This window comes from Canis lupus, chromosome 20 (genome assembly GCF_048164855.1).
Source record: "Canis lupus baileyi chromosome 20, mCanLup2.hap1, whole genome shotgun sequence".
Lineage (NCBI taxonomy): Eukaryota > Metazoa > Chordata > Mammalia > Carnivora > Canidae > Canis > Canis lupus.
Genome location: NC_132857.1, coordinates 18,656,014 through 18,677,244, shown reverse-complemented (window position 1 = coordinate 18,677,244; position 21,231 = coordinate 18,656,014). Strand labels below are relative to the sequence as shown.

The 21,231-nt window shown below is 38.5% G+C and overlaps 1 long non-coding RNA gene across 1 annotated transcript in view; it reads left to right on the top strand.

Moving 5' to 3' along the window:
• The first annotated feature begins 230 nt into the window (after nucleotides 1-230).
• The window catches only part of LOC140611708 (uncharacterized), a 159,320-nt gene continuing 138,319 nt past the window's right edge, over nucleotides 231-21,231 (top strand). Inside the window, exons 1-3 of the long non-coding RNA XR_012012854.1 lie at nucleotides 231-539; nucleotides 2,730-2,855; nucleotides 14,079-14,275. This is a non-coding gene — a long non-coding RNA (uncharacterized lncRNA). The remainder of the gene's footprint in view (nucleotides 540-2,729; nucleotides 2,856-14,078; nucleotides 14,276-21,231) is intronic.

The following is a 21,231-nucleotide window of genomic DNA, read 5'->3' as shown; positions in this document are numbered from 1 at the left end:
ACAAAACACCATATACTCTTTCATTGCTGTAGTGAATGTTTCTTACAACACTGGTCAATTAACATACTGTGTTATAGTTTCTGTCACTACACTGTAAATTTACAGACAGTAAATTTACATCATAAACTTGGCCTGATGTTTTCAAAGAAATTCCTTTTTATTAAACAAATTTTAAACAATACATAACAACTGTCTTTCTCTGACTTAGAATTACAAATCCCAGATGCAAGCATGGCTTTCTAAAAGTCACGAAAACAATCTTTAAGTAAACAAAATGAAGTGGGTCACAAGTAAGCGGTTCCATGAGTCTATGGCTTGATGTGCAACAGAGATGAGAGAGGCATTACTAAAAAATCGGGATGCTCTGAAAGAAATGGGCAAAGGGACTCTTCTGTATTGTGGAGCTTTTGACAGTGTGCCAAAGTTGGAAAGTGAGTCACTTCTGCTGCTGCCAAAACTATTCTAGAAGTCTGTGAAACTGGAGTCCATGTTCCAGGCACTCCACTACCTTTGATGCAGTTGATTGGGAACCTCAAACAGTAAGTCAGAGGGCTGTCTGGCTATGGGGGGAAGAAGGTGCTGGTGGGCGTACCCTCTAATCTGACCCCATGACCCTTTTCTCTTCTTGGCCACCCTTGGATGAGAACATCAGTGGAAAATTGTGTGATCTCTTCAGGAGACTGACTCAATTTGGACATAGCCCTATGTCCAAAGAGGCAGGGCCTCTTCCTTCCTACTAGGCAGTGGGAGAATTTATTGGCTTCCACTTCTCAGTTGATTTTTCCCCTCTTCCTCTTAGTTATCTTTTAAAAAGAATGTGGCTATGACTGGTTTGGCGGTATCTGGTCTTACCAAATGAATGTCACAACTTGAGACTGAATAAATCATCACAGAAATGGAATTAATAGAATTAATTAGAATTCTAGAACTAATTAATTCTAGAATTCTGATTAATAGAATTAATCATCATATTAAATGAAATTAAATTATAAACTGGGGCCCTGGATAACATGACAACTTATATCCATTTAATGCATTGTATGTTGGTGTCATTATTACTATATTATCATCTTCATTTTATAGGCAAGAAAATTGAGACAAGCAGAGGTTGAATCTTGCCCCAGATCACATGAAAATTATGCTTAGGTTTCTTTGTATCTCCCCATTGCACGCTGAATGTTTCTATTTTCTTTCCTATAAATCTAAACAATACCATTTCCTGCCTTTCTCTCCTCCAGCCTTTCTCTCCTTCAAGCCTGCTGTGTTCACCTCCAAACACTTCATTTACCCACAGCACTATGAACATGCTGTGGGTGATAGCATCTGAACCCTTTTGGTTTTGGCATCTCCCTTCTCAATCTCCTTTCTCTCTATTTGCTTAAATTCTATCTGTTTTCTCAGGATAGTCTCCATTCCTGCTCCTCTGTGAAGCCTTCCCTGGACTGTCCAGCCCACAGAGATCTCTTTTATCCAAAAAATTCCCTTGGCCTTTGTTACCTGTAGTACTTCTTCACTGCTTCCGGAGTCCCTAGTAGTAGTAGTTCTCTTTGTAGAAGTTTATGTGTTAAACCCTAGTCTAGACTGTGAGTTCCTTCAAGGAGGAACAGCAAGCTTCAGTGAGTACTGGTACTTTATCTCATACCTTGTTGTGTACTGTTCCTCCTGTAGAAATATACATAGCATACTGTCTATTTGTAACCTCTAAATTGAAGAGGTGTATGATTACCATCATTATTCATATTGACATAGTTCATGCAGGAAGCAGTTAGAGGAGATGCTAAATTGAGAACTTGAAGCTTGGGAAGTATTTATCCTAGTTTGATTTTATTCAGTATTTTTTTAATAACTGAAAAGGATTCGTAGATTTAATGACACATACCAAGCTTTATAACTCCCGTATACTTCATTTTGTGCCGTGTACTTAAGCATCAGTAAATTGAAATCACAGACCAGAAAACCAAGCAAGATACACTGTTTCTTTTTTTATTTTATTTTATTTTATTTATGATAGTCACACACACAGAGAGAGAGAGAGAGGCAGAGACACAGGCAGAGGGAGAAGCAGGCTCCATGCACCGGGAGCCCGATGTGGGATTCGATCCCGGGTCTCCAGGATCGCGCCCTGGGCCAAAGGCAGGCGCCAAACCACTACGCCACCCAGGGATCCCAGATACACTGTTTCTTGAAGACAGGCTTCTCCCCTGGAGTTGAGCTCCTATTGAATGCTAACACTATGTCCATTTCATCAAAGACTTCTTCACCTGGAGATCCCTGGGTGGCGCAGCGGTTTGGCGCCTGCCTTTGGCCCAGGGCGCGATCCTGGAGACCCGGGATCGAATCCCACATCGGGCTCCCGGTGCATGGAGCCTGCTTCTCCCTCTGCCTGTGTCTCTGCCTCTCTCTCTCTCTGTGACTATCGTAAATAAATAAAAATTAAAAAAAAAAAAAAAAGACTTCTTCAATTCTTTTTTAGAGTCAAAATAAAGATCCGGATAAGACCAACTATCTGCAACTTAATCCTGTTGATTTCAAAACCCTTAGTACAAAAGGAAAATAAGGCTGACTAACTTTAAGGCCCATGCATTCTGGGTATGTTTTCTCCGAAGATACAGGGTACTAGGTCTTAAAGGACTTAAGCCTGAAGTCTGTAACTTTGATAATAAAAGATGTTTTGTGTTTCAATGGCATCTGATGTTTAAGGATTAATCTATCTCTAAATCCATCTGCAGGAGACCCAGATGTGGTATATAGAGATGATTTGACCGACTTTATGGCGGAGGACTGGAATTTTGCCTTAAATGGTACTCTGCAGAGATAAGAATCTTGAGTTTGGCAACATACATTGATAAAAATAAGTGAGTAATTTCTAAATCTCCACTCTCCTTCGGTCTGTGAAGACAGCCTTAATATTAGAGAATTGCCAAGCAGGCACATGATTAAAAGATGCTGTGAGGATTTGAATTAACTGATGCAGGGCAGCAAGAAGTAGGAACAGAGCCCGAAGAGACAGGATGGATAGAAGACATTTTTCTGAAGAATACAGAGTTAACTTTTTTTGGCTTTCTTTCTTCAAACATACCAGTTCACAGGATAATCATAATCCCAGCAGTTTACATTTACATAATGCTTTACCACTTGCTTTCACAGATTTTATTCCCACTTGATCAGAGGGAGCCTGCTTTGTGCAGAGCACCTAATCTTGAAATAAATCATTTACTATATGAGGATTTAAACAGGTCTTTTGGATAAAAAGTGCATTACATATTTATGAGCACTGATTTCAAGAATCACTTTGAAAGAACTATTGATGTTGCTCTATATTAGAGATCCCAACTAAATCCCATTTGATTCATCCTTGTTTTTTTTTTTGTTTTTTTCTTTTTTCCGGAGGTTCCAAATCACGTTTGTAAATGCTTGAGGGCCCATTTCCTCCTATAAGAAGGAAAACATTTAGGTGCAAGTCAGGAACTTATGAACCTTCTGCCTCTGTTCTCAGTACATCGGGAAGACCAGTTTTCTGAAATTAAAATGGCAGTCTATTTTGTGAGGCAATAATAATGGTGATGGTAATGATGATAATAAAATGTAGGGATTCTAATTCAGGACAGCAGGAGAGAGGAGATTATAGTCTATTAAAACAAAGTCCTTTGATGTCTGCTCTGAGGAGGGATCCCCAAAATGGTTATTATTCGCTTTTAAAATGAGTTATTGCTTGAGTGTCCCTGCTTTATTTTGTTATTTAGAGGTTGTTTATAAAGGTTATTGCCATTAAACCAGTTGCTTCCTGCGTAATCAGATCCCGAACATACTAGGAGAAAACAAAAGACAATCGCATGTAACTGAAATTATTTTGGGGGCTCCTGAGAAGAGAAAGAAAAAAATAGAATAAACATTGTTTACCGATTGCCACAGTTCAACTCCCATCAAAGATATTGCTTTCTTTAAATTAAAAATGAAATTCCTAGGGGAAGAGCTTTCTTCCCCTCTCTTTAAAAAAACAAAAGGGGGTAAAAACCGAAAGCAGGGGCAGCTTTGCAGGGCTACTGGTGCCTGAGTAGAATTGCTAACTGGTTCCTCTCTCTTTGCTGGGCTGTCTGTATTCACTGTATCACAAGCTTGAAGCCAGACCTCATTTGACTGAGCCAAAAAATGGTCCTTTTGTTGCTGTTTTTTTCCCTAGTGTCATCTCTCATGGTTGCCCGGGCAACCAGTGTGTATCCTTTCAGCATAGGTTACTGGGCCCCAGGAAGGAAGTGCTCCCGCGCTGGCCTGCTATTTTTATAGAACCGTTACATAATACAATCTATTAAAGCTTCCTCTTGGTGTTTTATTGCACAAAGGGGAAATTAAGTTTGATGACTCCTAAATGTTGGATGGAGGATGTCAGGTGACTCGGATTGTTTGGCTCAGGCCACATAGCAACAATATTCCTATATGCAATTCAAGGAGAACCGATATACAATCGTGCCCTTGGCAGTGTTCGCCTGCCTGCAGATCACTGGAGGAAACTGAGCTCTCGGCTGCTCTGCTCAAGGGTGCAAGTTTTGTCCAACTGTGCAAAGCTCCCTCTCTGGTAGGATGACAGCAGACAATGAAACACACTATTCACAGTTGAGGGCAGAGGGAATTTTAAAGGTGTAGCACATATGCTTTTAATAGGTGGCATGATCTCTAAAAAAGAGAATTGGATTGAAAGGCAGGGGACCAGGATTCTCTTCCCAGGACGGCCCCTGAAGCATTACACGAATGCTGTGCACTCTGCTTTCCCACTGTGGTCAGTGGTCAGGGAACTGGACCTGGGTAACTCTGCAGCGGTGGGGGAAGGGGAGCATCGGGAGAGAGAGGGCATCATAGCTAAAAGGCTTTTTAGTGGAGACCACTAGAGGCCACAGAGTCTTTTCACACTTGCCACATGACTCCAGTGATTCTCTGCTTGCTGCAGGAACCAACAGGGAATGCCAGTTCTTAGCACCTTTTATTCTCACCTTGCTCACCAGTTACAATTTGCCACCCATCTGACTGAAAGAAGGTGCAAATGTACAATGGGGTCAGAAGCCCTGTCCTGGAACAGAAATGAATCCTTCTACCCTCAGGGGAGATTTACTGCCACAAGTGACCTGAGGTCGGCGTTCCCTGGACTGGAGAGGATCTGAGCTGGCCACTCTCTCCTGTCTGTTCACAATCTCCCTCTGCTATTTTATCAACTCCCATCACTTCAACTACACCTTGAGGCCCCTGACTCTCTCAAATCTGCTTTTCTTTGAGGTTCAGCTGTTCTGTATGCTCAGTGCCTGCCGGAGATCTTTCTCTGGTTGTCTGACTTTATCTCCAACTCAACTCAACAGGAAACACATTCTTTTGTTTGCCAAACCCATGACCCTTGCTGATTCCCTGGTTTCCATGAATAGCCGAATTCAGAGAATGCTAGATGTTGCTGGTCATCTGGTCCAATCTTTCCGTTTTGTAGATGAAGATGAGACTGAAAAGGTTAAGTGATCTGTTCAAGGTCATCCAGAAGGTTGAGAACAGAGGGAAGCCCTCTTGACGATGGACCCCACTCCATTACACCTGGGCTTGATTATCTCTAAGAATTTTGAACCCTTTTCCCTACCCAGTCTTATCAAATCTTCTTTCTTGATCTCATAATCTAGTCTTTCCTGTTTCCACTCCTGTTGTAATAATTGAGATCTTACTTGCATCAAAACTAGACAATTTTAGTTTCTGGATTGGATGCTGCCTTTCTACCCTTTGAATCAATATTGCATTTTACCTCTGGAATAATCTCACAACTTCATCATGTCACTTTATTATGCAAATGATTTTGACTTTATAATATATTAAAGTCTGAATTTAACTTTTCCTAATTTGGTCCTCTCACCCCCAGTTGGCCTTTCTAGCTTTATCATCCATCCCAATCAATGACCTCTATTTGGCAAGGTTTACTTTGCTTGCCATTCTTTCTTGGTAGGTCAGAGATTCATGGACTGGTTGCCTTTTTTTAATGTGACGGCTTCGGATAGGATGACTTCTCATGAAATATTCCCAGTCCCATTCTCTAGGGTTCCCGGAAAATAAAAAATGATATGGATAGAATAGTAAGGAATATTTCGTGCCAACCTTTAGTCACTCATTCAGAACAGTTCATTGAGTATTTACATTATGCACAAGCAGTGAGAAAGATATGGCCCCTGCTGTGTCAGAGTTTATTAACTGCAGAAGACAGGCATTACATAAAAATTACATAGCCATTAAATATATGATTACACAGAGAACTAATTTATCACAAATGTCTTAAGGGCTATGAAACATAAGGGTATGAGAGCAAATAATGGTGAGGAGCGGGGGCGAGGGCAGCAAGAGGATGAGATTTAATGCGGACTGGGAATTCAGAGAAGAATTTCCTGAGGAAGTGACATTTACACCAAAACAAGAAAAACAAGATAGGGTTGGAGAAGCAAAGGGAATGGGTAAGGGAGGAGGAAAGGCCTATCCCAGCTGAGGGAAGAGAGTGATGAAAGCCTCCAGGAAGCAAGGATCTGGAAGTTTTGCAGCAATTCAGGGAAGGCTGAGACTGGGGGCAGGGCATGGCAAGGGAGTTCAAGTGTGTATACAAAAGGTTAAAAAAAACAACAACCCTATGACAGCACGTCATCTCTTTGCAGGCTTTACAGGCTGTAATTCAGGTTCTTTTGATTTTAGGGGAACCCTTATATCTGGTAAAATTCCTTCTCAGAGAAGTACACAAATAATTGTGCACCAAAAACAGTGTTTACTTTCTTTGTTTTAAAAAGATGTAATGATTTAGGAGACTGGGGATTGGGTTTGAGCTTTCCTCAAACCACTGGCTTCTGCAGTTAAGTTAAATTTATTATGGTTTCTTATCCTAGGAATTTGACCTTATTTTCCCTGTGGGAAGAAGGTTTTTTTTTTTTTTTTTTTTTTTTTTATGTGTAAACTGAATCTCAATAAATAGCTGATTCACTCTGGAATATCAGGCTAAGGGAACTTCCAGTTGTTTAACTTCTGTCCATTAAAATAAGAAAACATGCCTCTTAGATAAGATGATTGAAACAGTCTTTTATTTCCATAAATTAAGTAATAGAAGAAAGTATAAGATATATAAAAGATAGGAGTATAAAACTTGAAGATACAATTTAAAATTCTTTTTCTTAGAAACTTTGACCTAAAAAAAACTACTCTATGTAAAAGGGGAAAATAATAGAGTTGGAATGATGTACGTGACTGTGTTCTATTAATGTAAACAGGAAGGATGGAGAACATTTTTATTTTTTCTTTCCCTTTGGCAAGCTCTCAGCCCAGCTTCCTATGGGTGGAAATGGGCAATAAATAGTAGGGTATCCAGTGGCCTCTTTCTAGGCCTCCTGGCTACTAGCATTGGCAAGGACATTACTCCCCTTTTCTTCTTATTTTTAGTGTTGATTTTTTTTTCTTTCTCAGGGTTGAGGTTAAGGCAGGGGCCTGTCATTATCAGGCGGTGAGGTGAACCACAGAGACTGGTTTCCCAAGAATCTGCACCCAACTGCCAACCTGGTGGGTCAGAGTCATCATCTTTACTACCGCGGGTGGTTTTCCTGTGAAAGTGAGACTTCCTTTAAATTAACACACACACACACACACATACACACACCCCACACACCACACAGAGGAGTAGTGTGCGCCCTCCCTGCCTCCCATCTGTTAACTTGAGATAATATATCCTTGTTCTTATTCTCTTCTGCAAATAATTCCCTATATGTTGAACTGTAAGCAAAGTGCTAAGTAATTTCTGAGGATGAGAAGTCATTACATATTTTCTGGTGTTTTATGGTGATTCACCAAATACTTTTCTGTGGCTTTGACTAAAGGACAAGATTTCCTTCTATTAATGAGCAGAAAAAGTAATCTGTATTTTAAAAAGGCTTTGCAATTCCTGAAAGAGAAATTTTTGCAATCCTGGAGGTTTGGGCCAGACTAGGTTCTTTGTGGGGAGCCAAAAAGAGAAACAAGGATAATAGTTTCTTAGTTGATGACAACTTACCTTAATACACTTTAGATATAATCAGTATATAGGGAGTTGCTATAAAAAAACACCAAATCCATGGTAGAGTTAAAATTTTTGATTCTCGTTAGGAGCAAAGAACTTTGTCTTTGTCTTTGTTTTCTCATTCAGGTATAAACAAGATCATTGTATATTTAGGGGATAGCATATTGTGCTTCTGCCTTCTAATGGCTGGGGGAATGTTGTTGAATGGGTGTTTGGTGTTATGGCTTAGAATACCATTGTTGGAGCAGCTGGGTGGCTCGTTTGGTTAAGCATCAGACTCTTGGTTTCGGCTCAGGTCATGACCTCAGGGTCCTGGGATCAAGCCCTACGTCAGGCTCCATGCTGAGCACAGAGTCTGCTTGGGATTCTCTCTCTCCCTCTACTGTTACCCTGCTCACATGCTCTCTCTCTTTAAAATAAGAAAATAAATAAATATTTAAAAATAATATGAATAAAATACCCTTGTTATTTGAGTCCCTCATATTTAAAAAATGTATGTGTTCTTGTTAATGAAACTGTAAAGTTGGATCACTGAATCCATAGAGTGATTGGGGGAGAAGGTGCTCATACTTTCTATCAGAACACTCAGTTTTATTCAATTTGTGATTGCCTCATTCTTGAGAGTATGGTAATAATGACATCATATGCTATCTTACCTGGCTACTTCTATTGTATGTTGCTAGTTAAGACAAATGAAAAAAAAAGAAAATGTTATAGAGTTTTTGCTTTATTGTCTCTTGGTAACATAAATAGTTGCCAGAGATTGAAGACAAATTCCAAGACCAGCAATTAACTTTCCAAATCCTTTTACACTTTTATAAACCCCTTTCAGTTTTACAAATACTATGATTATCAGTCCTTTCAGGTATTAGCCAACTAAAAGATGCACCTTTAATTCTAAGCACCTTTAATTCAGTTACTAAGAATAATTCTAAAGCTATAGATGACCAGACCTGGAAGGTACTTTAAGGATCTTGTCCAATTTCTTATTACTTAGTTAATGAAGTAGAAAGGTGGTGTCTCAGAGAAAGCCATGTGGTTGTTACATATGCCAGGTTGCAGGCTGGCTGTTATATACCCTATAGTGTCTGCTTCCATGTACAATCTCACAGAAGCCTGGCATTAGGGCAGGCATTTTATATACGTGATGGTTTTGAGAAAACATCAAGTTTAGACCCTTATACTACTGTGAATCTCTTGAAGCCTTGTTTCTCTCATCTGTAAAATGGCAATAATGGTAGTCTCTAGCTTTTACGATTATTATGGAAATTAAATTAGATAATATGTGTAAAAATAGAGCCCATAGTAAGTACTCTATAAATGTTAGTTTTTATTATTCTCATTTTCAAAAGTCATTTACAGTATCTTTAAACTATTATGTTCTAAATTCTAACTCTCAAAGATAGTAATCTATTAGAAGCTCACCCCATTCCGCTAACATGCTTATTAAATGTCTACCATGTGCAAGACACTGTACTGGGTCTTTTGAGAAACAGGAGTATGAATAAGAAATCCTTGCCCTATATGGGTCTGTGTGTGTGTGTGCGTGTGTGTATGTGCACACATGTGTGTGTGTGTATGTATGTATGTATGATAGAGTGTAAGTAGCATGGGGTAGGGATAAGAAATGGTAGAAATAAAGTTTGGTGATATGATACATTATCTTCTTCAGTGTCTGTCTTTCCGGGTCCTGGCACATCATTTACTCTCTGACCTTTATGAGGTTCTCTTGAAGCAACTTCATTGAATTTTTACAACTTCCAATGGCTTCTTAAACTCTAGATCTTCTCCTAACAGAGGCTAATCCCACTACATTCAGGAAGACTGTTAAGACTTTATTCCCTCCGCCCTGCATCTGAACAGCTTGCAGTTGTTCACATGCACACAGGAGCAAGACTTCCTAGTGGACATTAACAAATTCATGTTTCTGAGAACATGATTGCCTGCAGATAAGGGCAGATTTTTCTTACTAAATACTTCTCTCAGAATTTTTCCTTAAAGTTTCTGAAACATGAAGCTACAGTGAGCAGAAATTGTCCACTTCCTGTGGAACCTTAGTCATATATTACTATTTCCACCCATTGCAGGGCTGTGATTTCTCATTAGGTGAGGCTCTCTTGTCTCATGTAAATAGATCCTGTTGTCTCACCCTTTGCTCTTGGGTACTCTTGGGTGCTGTTATCTATTTGATTTTCTTGCTGGTAAAATACCTGGGTCTCTTTTGGAAAACACCCAGGGGTGCTTTTTATTTTGATGTCATTATATTAAGAAAGAAAAAAAGCATCTTTATCTTTCTCTCTCATGAGTATGCTGATGGAATGTGTATATACATTTTATAGCCATATTTCTTTACTATCCATCCTCTGTAGTCTCAGCCCCTGCAATCTGCCATTTCACAGAAATCATTTATACTATGGTCATCTTTTGTCTGTACCCACAGTTTTTGCTTCTGATTTTGACTCCAAAAACATAAATTATTTCTGGTTTAACATTTTCAATGTAACATATTGTTATCAGAAGCCCCACTACCTGAATATCTCAAAACTTTAGGCTGCACCAATGACCAAGTTAATAGATAAAAAAAAAAAAAGGTCGAAAACTATTTTATTTTACTTTTTAAAGATTTATTTGCTTGTTTATTTATTTATTTATTTATTTATTTATTTATTTATTTATTTGGAGGGGTGGAAAAGGCAGAGGGGGAGAGACAGAATCTTAAGCTCTGGGAGTGGAGTCCAACCTAGGGCTCAATCTCATGACCCTGAGATCATGACCAGAGCCAAAACCAAGAGTTAACCACTTAACCAACTGAGCCACCCAAACACCACTCAAAAGCTGTTTTTGTATGATTCAACCTAAAAGTTGCCTCCTCAAACTGAAGTTATTGCTTTCTCCAAACCTTCATTTTTCCTACCATCGACAGTTCTGACCATTTGGTTGCCAGGTTTGTTAGATTGGGGTCATCTGCAATAGATCCCTCTCCCATCCACTTCTCCATTTCTCCTCCATTTCCTCTGCAAGTGGGAAGGCTTATAGCCATTTTCTTTTTTTTTTTCTTCTTCCTAACCGTGTTATCCCTGGAGTGCCATAATGAAGCTTGAATCCCCCCTTTATAATCTGGTTTATGCCCAGGATTCTTAGGTGCTATGGGCTTGTTTATTGTTCTTTCTCTGGAGGGTCCTTTGTATCTCTTGTTTGAAGTTAAAGATGCTTGTGATTAGAAACAAGGTTCTTAGCTCAATTTTCCAGCATGTATCTATACTCTCCCCTGGGTCTATTATTCTAGTTTAATAAACCACAGTTTAATTTCAGTAAGCTTCGGTTTTCTAATCTGTAAATTGGGACTAATAATATTAGCAGTCTTATAAGGTTGTGGTTGGAATTAATTTAATACGTACAAATCACTTAGAACAGTGACTGGGATATAGTAAGCCCTTATTATGTTAATTATCTGAAAAAAAATCAGAGGATTCATTATCGTGTTGTGATGAGGTCAAATTTCTTTTGTTGTTTTCTCTATTTTTGCAAAAACAAAACCACACCACACTCAAAATCCACAACTTTTAAAAGGTTCATGTTTAATTCCAGGTCTGAAAGAGCTTTTGGTTAATTCTTACTTGTCTTGATTCAATTTCATCCTCCTTAATTATGGAGCTCTTTAATGATGATTTAAAAAAAAAAAAAAAAAACCAGCATCTAAAAACCACGTAGTCTTTAGCAGGTATTTAATATCAACTCTTCTAATAAAGGGTTGCTATGAAGAAAATCTTTTGGTAAAGGTGATTCTCAAACTTTAGTTTGCTGAAATGGCCCAAGAAATATAGTAAGGGATTTGCGCTGCGGTAATGTCTTTGAAGTCTAGTCGCCTGCCTTTAATTTTGCAGTAAGCGCCTAATCTCATTAGATTTCATACACTCAGTGTTTGCACTTGCACAAAAGCTGTCCAAACAAAGCCAAAATGTTGACACCACCGTCCTCTGATGGCATTTAGAATGAATATATTAAACACACTTGCACTAGCATTGCATTAAGCTAAGAAATAAATTTTGAACTTTGAACTCAGCAGGATAAAAAAGCTTTACTTGATAGCCGAGCAATTGTGTTGTGGTATGGTAGAGGGAATCCATTGTGTTGTTCAGAGGATCCAAACTTGCAAACGTTCTCTGCATACAGTAGGCATTGCACTACTAAAGAATTGGAGTGAGGAACAGTCCTCAAATCCTGTTGTTAGGGACCTAAATGGAAGGTAAAGTGAGCTGGTGGCTTTGCTTTGAAATTCACTGAATAAACTTTGATTAAATTCACTTCAGAGAAGGCTCATAATGAAAGAGTATCTCCAAGTTAGTGTGTGAATTAGAGTAGGTCTTTATTCAATTCACTTTGCTAATTTACAGATTTAGAAATTTCCGTTAAAAATGAGGCAATCTTATCTTTTTATTGAAGGTTTGAAAGCTGAAGATTATAAAGAGCGCACAAATGATAAGATTTCTTTGTCTTTTCTCATAAAATAATGATAGCAACTAGGTCAGAATGGAGAACTAACTAAATCTAATGACCAGCAGCATATAATGGTTTCTAAAGAGGTAGTCCCTAAAAGAAATAGATTTCCCCAGAAAGTATGTAGAAATGCTTGTAAACCTACATATATGGAACATGTCCAACAGTGAGGAAGTATGCGCCAGCAACCTATGGTCAAGGAAAATAGTTATCACAAACTTCATATATTAAATTGTTTGTATGTGACTAACTCAGAGTTGCTCAGTCCTATTGCTTTCACTCTTCCTTTACATATTTATTTTACTTAGATATTTGTTTTTGGCTTCTACTAAGGGATTTTTAAAGAAAGTATTTGACATGTAGTACACTGGCTATTGTCAGAATTCCACAGAAGCTGCTATGTATTCAATCTTGTATCATTCTTTTTCTTTTTTTAAAGATTTTATTTATTCATAGGAGACACACAGAGAGGCAGAGACACAGGTAGAGGAAGAAGCAGGCTCCCTGTGGGGAGCCCAAAGAGGGACTGGATCCCAGGACCCAGGGATCATGCCCTGAGCCAAAGACAGATGCTCAATCACTGAGCCACCCAGGCATCCCTTGTATCATCCTTTTCATGAACATCACATACACACACACACACACAATTCAATTCTCTTTGGTCTTCATGTTGGAGGTAGTAGTGATTTTTCTGAGTAGCTGGCCTGTTTTTACTTTCTGAGCATCGTGAACTGGTAATTCACTGATCACCTTTTCATCTTTGTTATGACTTCCAAGAAGCTTATAGCTCTATCTGTTTCCTAGTTCAGTGATTATGCAGGGCTACATGGAATGTAGTCTGTATGTGTTACTACTCCTGGCTTTGTTATTTACTTATTCTTATTTTCCTTTTATTCCAATTCTCTGAAAAATCATTATCTTTTAAATTGTATGATTTAAAAAAGCTGTCAGAAATCTTTTGTGGAAAGGGGTATGTATATGTACATTCATAAATTCATAAATTCATACATTCATAGAGAGACTCATGTATCATAGATTCATTGTGGCATGAACGGTTACATGGTTTCCAAAACCACAGCAGATTTGAAACTGAAAATTACAAGGAGTTGAATGATTGCTAGAGAAAGACAGTAAGAATAGCAACTGATAGGACAACTGATAAACTCCATCCAGGATGCCAGAAAACCATCATCAGAGATAGGCGTGAGAATTTAAAAAGTACAGCTGCCCAAGAGCATGCAATGTAGAACTGAAGGACCTGCCTGTCTCATAACCTAAGGGCTCATAAAATGCTGTAGTTCCACACAGGCTGTTACAAGATGACCTTTACAGTGAGATAAGTTTGTGTTCTATTCCATATACTTCGTCTGACACGGCAGTTTCTGCTTATTATTGGTTAGACAGATGTACTTAAAAAATAACGTCTTTTTAGAAGACTAAACTTCAGGGATTGGGAAAATTAGCAGGAAAAAAACTCTTACTTTTCAGTGACACTGAATTAAGGCACCACATGTAAAAATAGTTATTGCTTGACCAGGTGTAAAATTGATACTTCGTTTCTGAACAAACCCCGGCAACCAGCATTTTTGAGAAGACGGTCTGCTTGCTGCATCATGTGAACTGCCTGCCATCAGTGACAATTTAGGCTCATCAAGGTTGAGAATATGAGGACGACTCATCGTCTGTGAAGAGGAGGTTTCATTCCCAAGGATTGAGTGGGAATTCGGTTTGGATGTAAGTTAGAGAATAGCAAGCTAATGTCCCTTTCTTTGACTCAGCTACCTTTTCTTTTCATAAGGTGCTGGAAGGTCCTTAGCTCCCTGGGCTGCAGGAGGAGGGGTGCGTTTTTCAGTGAGAGACAAAGATATTTGATTCTCACTTGTCAATGAACAAAGGCAATAGAGATTATTACCTAAGCTAGCATGTCAGAGTGCTTAAAGGATGGATGGACTTGGGAGCAGAATTCCTGGGTTTAAAATCTTGGCTCTACTATTTACCAGCTATGCGGTCTTAAAGTTACTTCACTTCTCTTTGTCTTAATTTTACCAGCTTCAAAATGGGGACAGTAGTATCTCAAACCACTTACTGTAAGGAAAGTGCTTAAAACAGTGCCTGACTATATTAAATATGTGTTGTATAAATGGCAAATATTCAACATTAGCACCAATCAATTATTAATATTAACCATTGCCATTGAAATAAGAAGAAAAGAGAGATTTATTTACCTTCTAAGGTAATATAAATTACCCCCTTTTCTACATGTTACATTAAAGTTTCTCTTCACATTACATTTGCAAATTTGTGAATATCCTTATTCAATTCTACCCACGTGCCTCTGAAAACCTTGAAAGCCAGTAGTATGTGCAGAAATAGATTTGTGTCTTGGCAATAAAAGTTGTTGGGGTCTATTAAGAATGATTCTAATATACCAAACCTTGTCTCACATTTTAAAAAGTTTATTTTAAATGTGATTTTAAGGGGTGCCTGGGTGGCTCAGTCAGTTAAGCATCTGCCTTTGGCTTGGATCATGAGCTTGAGGTTGGGGGATGGAGCCCCAGGTCGGGGAGTCTGCTTCTCCTTCTCCCTCTACATCTCCCCTTGCTTGTGCACATGTGCTCTCTCTCTCAAATAAATAAATAAATAAATAAACAAACAAACAAACAAACAAACAAATCTTTGAAAAAAAGTGTTTTTTTAAAATGTGGTTTTAATCTCAATTTAAAAGTAACATAACCAAATTACAAAAAATTTTCTATTCTTTTTTAGTTTAACCATATGAACAAAATCATCATTATGGAATAAATTCTCTGGTATGTTCCCATCCAGTATCTTTGTATATGGACATGGAGGGTATGTGCATGTGTTAGTTAATAACAGTGATTCTCAAACTATTTGTTTTGCTTCCAAACTTCATGGATATTTACTTAAACGTGCTGAAAATGTTCCTATAAGCATTTCTTAGCATGTTGACTGTGTTCTATATCTTCACGGAAGTGTAAGTAAAATCATTTGCAAATGTGAACATCTTACTAGATTACTTATAACTCAGTATCAAACTTTAGCTTATTACTAGTTCAATGGTGTAGTACTGAACTCTACCTTTGAAACTAATAATACATTATCTGCTAATTTTTTTTAAAGATTTTTTTAAAAGATTTTTTTATTCATGAGAGAGAGAGAGAGAGAGAGAGAGAGAGAGAGGCAGAGACACAGGCAGAGGGAGAAGCAGGCTCTTCGCAGGACCCCGATGTGGGACTCAATCCCGGATCCTGGGATCATGACCTGAGCCGAAGGCAGACTGCTGAGCCACCCGGGGCATCCCTAAAGATTTTATTTATTTATTCATGAGGGACACACAGAGAGAGGCAGAGACATAAGCAGAGGGAGAAGCAGGCTCCCTATGGGAAGCCTAATGCTGGACGTGGTCCTAGAATCCCAGGATCATGCCCTGAGCAGCGGAAGGCAGATGCTCAACCACTGAGCCACCCAGACATCCCACATTATATGTTAATTAATTAAATTTAAATAAAAAAAAAGAAATCCCCAATACAAAAAAAAGAAAGAAAGAAAGAAAGAAAAGACAAAGAGCAATTTCTTCCTCCCTTTTAGTAACAAGCAATAAAAACACAGGGAGGTATCTTAAATGTGTATTACTAAGTGAAGGTAGGCAGTCTGTACACACTGCATACTACATGGTTCCAACTATAGGACATTCTGGGAGAGGGAAAACTATGGAGACAGTTAAAAGATCATGAGCTGCCAGGGGTTGGGGGCAGGGAAGAATAAATAGGTGGAGAACAGAGGATTTTTAGGGCAGAGCAACTCCTTGGTATGACACTGTAATAGCAGATACATGTTTTTCTGCATTTATCTAAACCCACAGACTGTCCAAGTGTGAACCCTAATGTAAGCTATGGACTTTGGCTGATGATGTGTCAGTGTAGGTTCATTGATTGTAACAAGGGTATCATTCGGGTGCAGATACTGATAATGGGGAAATCATGCAAGTGTAGGGGCAAAGGGTATATTGGAACTCTGCCTTCTGCTCAATTTTGCTGTGAACGTAACTGATTTTAAAAAATAAAATCTAGGAGATCCCTGGGTGCCTCAGGGTTTAGCGCCACCTTCAGCCCGGAGCACGATCCTGGAGTTCTGGGATCGAGTCCCACTTCCGGCTCCCTGCGTGGAGCCTGCTTCTGCCTCTGCCTGTGTCTCTGCCTCCCTCTCTCTGTGTCTGTCATGAATAAATAAATAAAATCTTAAAAAAAAAAGAAACAAAATAAGATCTATTCAAAAAGTTAAAAAAAATAAGGTAACGCTGAAGGTGAAGGGGCAAGTTTATATTCTGCATTTCTGTTTAATATTATTTATAAGCATTTTCTATGTAATTATGAATTTAGAAATTGTTACTATGAAAATCTTTCAAGCAGAACACACACACGTATACACACAGAAAAGAGGAAAATGTAATGAACCCTACTTACGCCTCACCCAGATTAAGCAATTATCCACATGCTGTCACCCTTGCTTCATCTCTCTCTTCTTTGCTGGAAGTATTTATTTATTTATTTATTTATTTATTTATTTATTTATTTATCTATTCATGAGAGACACAGAGACGCAGGCAGAGGGAGAAGCAGGCTCCATGCAGGGAGCCCGAGGTGGGACTCCATCCTGGGTCTCCAGGGTCACGCCCTGGGCTGAAGGCATTGCTAAACCTCTGAGCCACTGGGGATCCCTGCTGGAAGCCTTTAAAGCAAATCCCACATTGTAACATTCCGCCATTTCACCCTTAAACACTTCAGCATGGGTCTCTAAAATAAGTAAGTTTTCACATGACCACTATACCTTTATCACAATTAACAAAATTAACATCTAACTCAGGAAATATTCTCATTTCCCCCAAAGACCCAGGTCATCTTATATCCGTTTGTTTGCTTTAGGATCCAACAAGATCTACACATTGGCTATGATTGTGTGTCTCTTACATCTTTTTGATCTAAAACGGTGTTATCCAACATGGTATCCACTAGCCACAAGAGACTTTTTAAATTTAAGTTAGGGATGCCTGGGTGGCTCAGCGATTTAGCACTGCCTTCAGCCTAGGGCCTGATCTTGGAGACCTGGGATCGAGTCCGTCGGGCTCCCTGCATGGAGCCTGCTTCTCCCTCTGCCTGTGTCTCTGCCTCTCTCTCTCTCTCTCTGTGTGTGTCTCTCATGAACAAATAAATAAAGTCTTTAAAATAGTAAGTAAATTTAAGTTAAAGTTAAGTGAGGTCAAGAAATTGATATGAGAAGTCACACTAGCCACATTTCAAGTGCTCAACAGTTCACATGTCTAATGATGACCATGCTGGACAGTGTAGATACAGAACATTTCCATCATTTCAAAAAGTTCTATTAGATAGCAGGCTAGACTGTTAACATCTTCCCTGCTTGCTCCCAAGTCATTGAATCATTGAAGAAATTAGGTCAATTGTCCATAATTCTGTACTGCTTATTTATGAAGAATTTAACTTGTTCATCTTAACCTGGTATTTCCTATAAATTGAAAGTTTTATCTAAAAGCTTCATTAGATTCCAGTTTAACTATATTTGTATATATTTGACAGGAATACTTCATAGATGGTGCTGTGTACTCAATAATCATTTCAATAATCATGATTCCTATGATTTTTATTTCATTGAGTGTATAGACAGTATTGAATTTAAATTGTCTTTTATTCTTGGGTATTATTTCTTGTTTTTTTCCCCTTATATATAGTACTATCTTGAGTATTTCTGTGGATAGAGATTTTTCTATATTTTCTATATTTAATTTCTGTATTTTTGTATCCCAAGGTATTTCTTTAGGATAAATGACCTAAAAAGAAAATTCTTTATTAAAGCTAACAGCAGTTTTATGGCTCTCAATACATATTATTTAGCTATTTTTCAAAGGGATTATATCAACTGATGCTGCCCCCAGTAATATGTGGATACTAGTTTTACCACATGTTCACCAGCATTGAGTATTATCATGAAAATGATCACAATTTTTTTTAATTTAATAGTGCCCTGCAATTTGAATACATATTTCTCTAGTCCTTTCTTATTCTCTCATGTCTTGGGCAGGCTCACACCAATGAGGCCCTTCCTCCAAAGGAGTACAGTTTTCCACATCTTAGACGCAAAGGCAGGATGCACCAGGAGGCTTTGCCCTGGGCCCTTCCTGCCTAGATTCTTTGGGCTAATAATCCCTTTTCTCTCTTTATGATTCATTCTGAGCAGGCTTAGTGGTTAATCTTCTATTTCCAGTTTTATGCTCTGTTCCTCCCCCTTGCCTAGATCTGAAACATCCTTTCCTTCAACAATTCAAATGTCTTGGCTATTCATTTTCCCCTTTGGTTCAGAAAGCTTTAGTTGTCAATTCTATTCCCTTGTCAGCAACAATTTTTATTCTTACTGGCTTAGTCAGGCTGTCTGCCCTGGCTTTCTTTATAAGTGTTTTTGTGTAGAATTTTTGCCTCCTAGGAAGCCCACTGTAGCATAACATAATTAAGTGACAATATATGAGGTGCCAGGGCTTTACAAGCAGTTAATGACTGGTCGGAAGATTTATAAGCAAGAGGTGAAATCAAAGAGAACCAAACGCTCTAGTTCTATGTAAATAAAAAAAAAAATAAATAAATTAATGTGGTTCAAACTGTTGTTTAACAGATATTTGAAAAGAAGTACACGAAAACTTGCATATTAAGAAATCCTGAAATACAATTGCACATTCACTAACAGAAGTCCATCTGCGCTTGTGTTTCCTTTCCAGTCTCCATATTTGCGTGCGTCCCATAACCTTGTCCCTCAGCATTTGCTTTCCAGCCTACTGACCTCTGGCCCTACTTTGATTCTTCATTGCTCCCTCTTACATTTTCAGTAAAAATAAAGCTAGTGTGACTGAGGTCAGAATCTGGCTCTTCCTACAAAGCTACACGTGCTAGATGCTAACTAGTACAGAAAATGTGTATCATGGGAAAGTTAAAATTACAATGAGAAGCTTAAGTCTGGAATTTCCTGTCCGATCTGTCTCTTCAGTTAATGTTTCAATCTGATGTCCTTATTTGGCTTTAAATGAAAAGTTGGAGCTGAGGTAGAAAAGAACAAATCAACAAACAAACAAAAATACCTATGTGCAACTTAGAACAGCTGTGATGAAGTAAGACCACACAACAGCACATAACTCTCAGATGGTTGTACAGAATGTGTTTACAGAACCTCATGACATCCAGCAGACTATATGACTGGATACTTACAAGGATGGTGCTACTTAAGTACAAAGTACTGTTTGGATTCCTGATAGCTGTATCAGAGCTCCAAATCTTATTTTCTATTTTTTCAGGAGCTCAGACATAAGCATATGGGAAGTTATATATGTATTTTTAATGTTCAGCCAAATTGGTACTCTATTCACAGAACTCTCTCAAGAAAATGTCAATCTAAGTAAATATCCCCACCCCACCCCACCCCAAATAAGCTGAAAGGGGTTGAATATCTTATACTAGGTTAGAAAAAGAGTTTAGCGATTGCATATGAACTCTTTCCTTAAAGGCATCATCTGGCACAAAATTATTAATTGTAAATATGAGGTGAGTGAAAATGCAATCAGGGTCACCAGGAGATGTGTAACTCTTGGCTACTATTCTTGCATTCGTCCTTTTTTGTTTTTGACAGCGAGATTTTAGAGTAATCAACTGTTATTCTTCAGAAATGAAACTAAAATTTTGAGAACTTTTCCTCTTTTCTTTCAGAAGGTTATGAGAGCCAAGTCTTTGAATTGCTGGGTGAGGGAATTAGGGTCCATGGCTTTCGAACTTGTAATTGTGTTTAGTCTTTAGGCCTGTTATTGGCATAACTTCCAGGGCTTTTACTGCTCTAAAGCTGTTTTCAAGATGGTGTTCCAGAAGGCTCCATTTACCTTTCCTTTCCTTTCCAAAAACTTCTAAAGAAAAAAGATCCGTTGTGAAGTACCAGTAAGCTTGACTGCTGAGACAGATGTGGATCGTTCGGGTATTCATCTTTGCAGATGTTTCTGACTCTAGGGGATTTGTTCATAGTCACTAACTTTATTAGGGATTTACTATAAAATCAAAATCCCACTTTTCTAATGTATAAGTGGAGACGCATCTGACCTTGGGGTAAGGGCTTGCCTCATACTATGTTAGCATTGAGCCAAAGCCAACACGTTTGTGTCTCTTTAGGGGAAATTTCTGTTAACCCATAATAGCTTAAAGATTATGCTTTTCACCATGGACATTCCATATAGAGAAGTAGGAAAAATTCTCTAGAAGCAGAAGAACTTTTTAGTGTTGAGGATGTTGACACTTTCTATACTAAGAATCAATTTATTTTTTTCAAATGTTGAGTCTGGAAAATTTCCTTCTATTAAAATATTGCCTTACCAATAGCACATGTACAGTTGAGCGCTGACACTGCCCTCCTGAGAGTAGATTGGATGGGTCAAGCAAGGGCAAGGGGAGGGGAGGGCAGTATGGTGACAGTAGCAGCCATGGCCCAGGCCTCTACTTGTGAAGTCCGAAAGACTCAGCATGGACATGGGCTCAAATTTTACCATCCAGAATCACAACTATTGATCCAGAAGAATTAGGGGGTTATTTATTTATTATTTTGCCTCCACTCACCAGCTTTATTGGGGTATA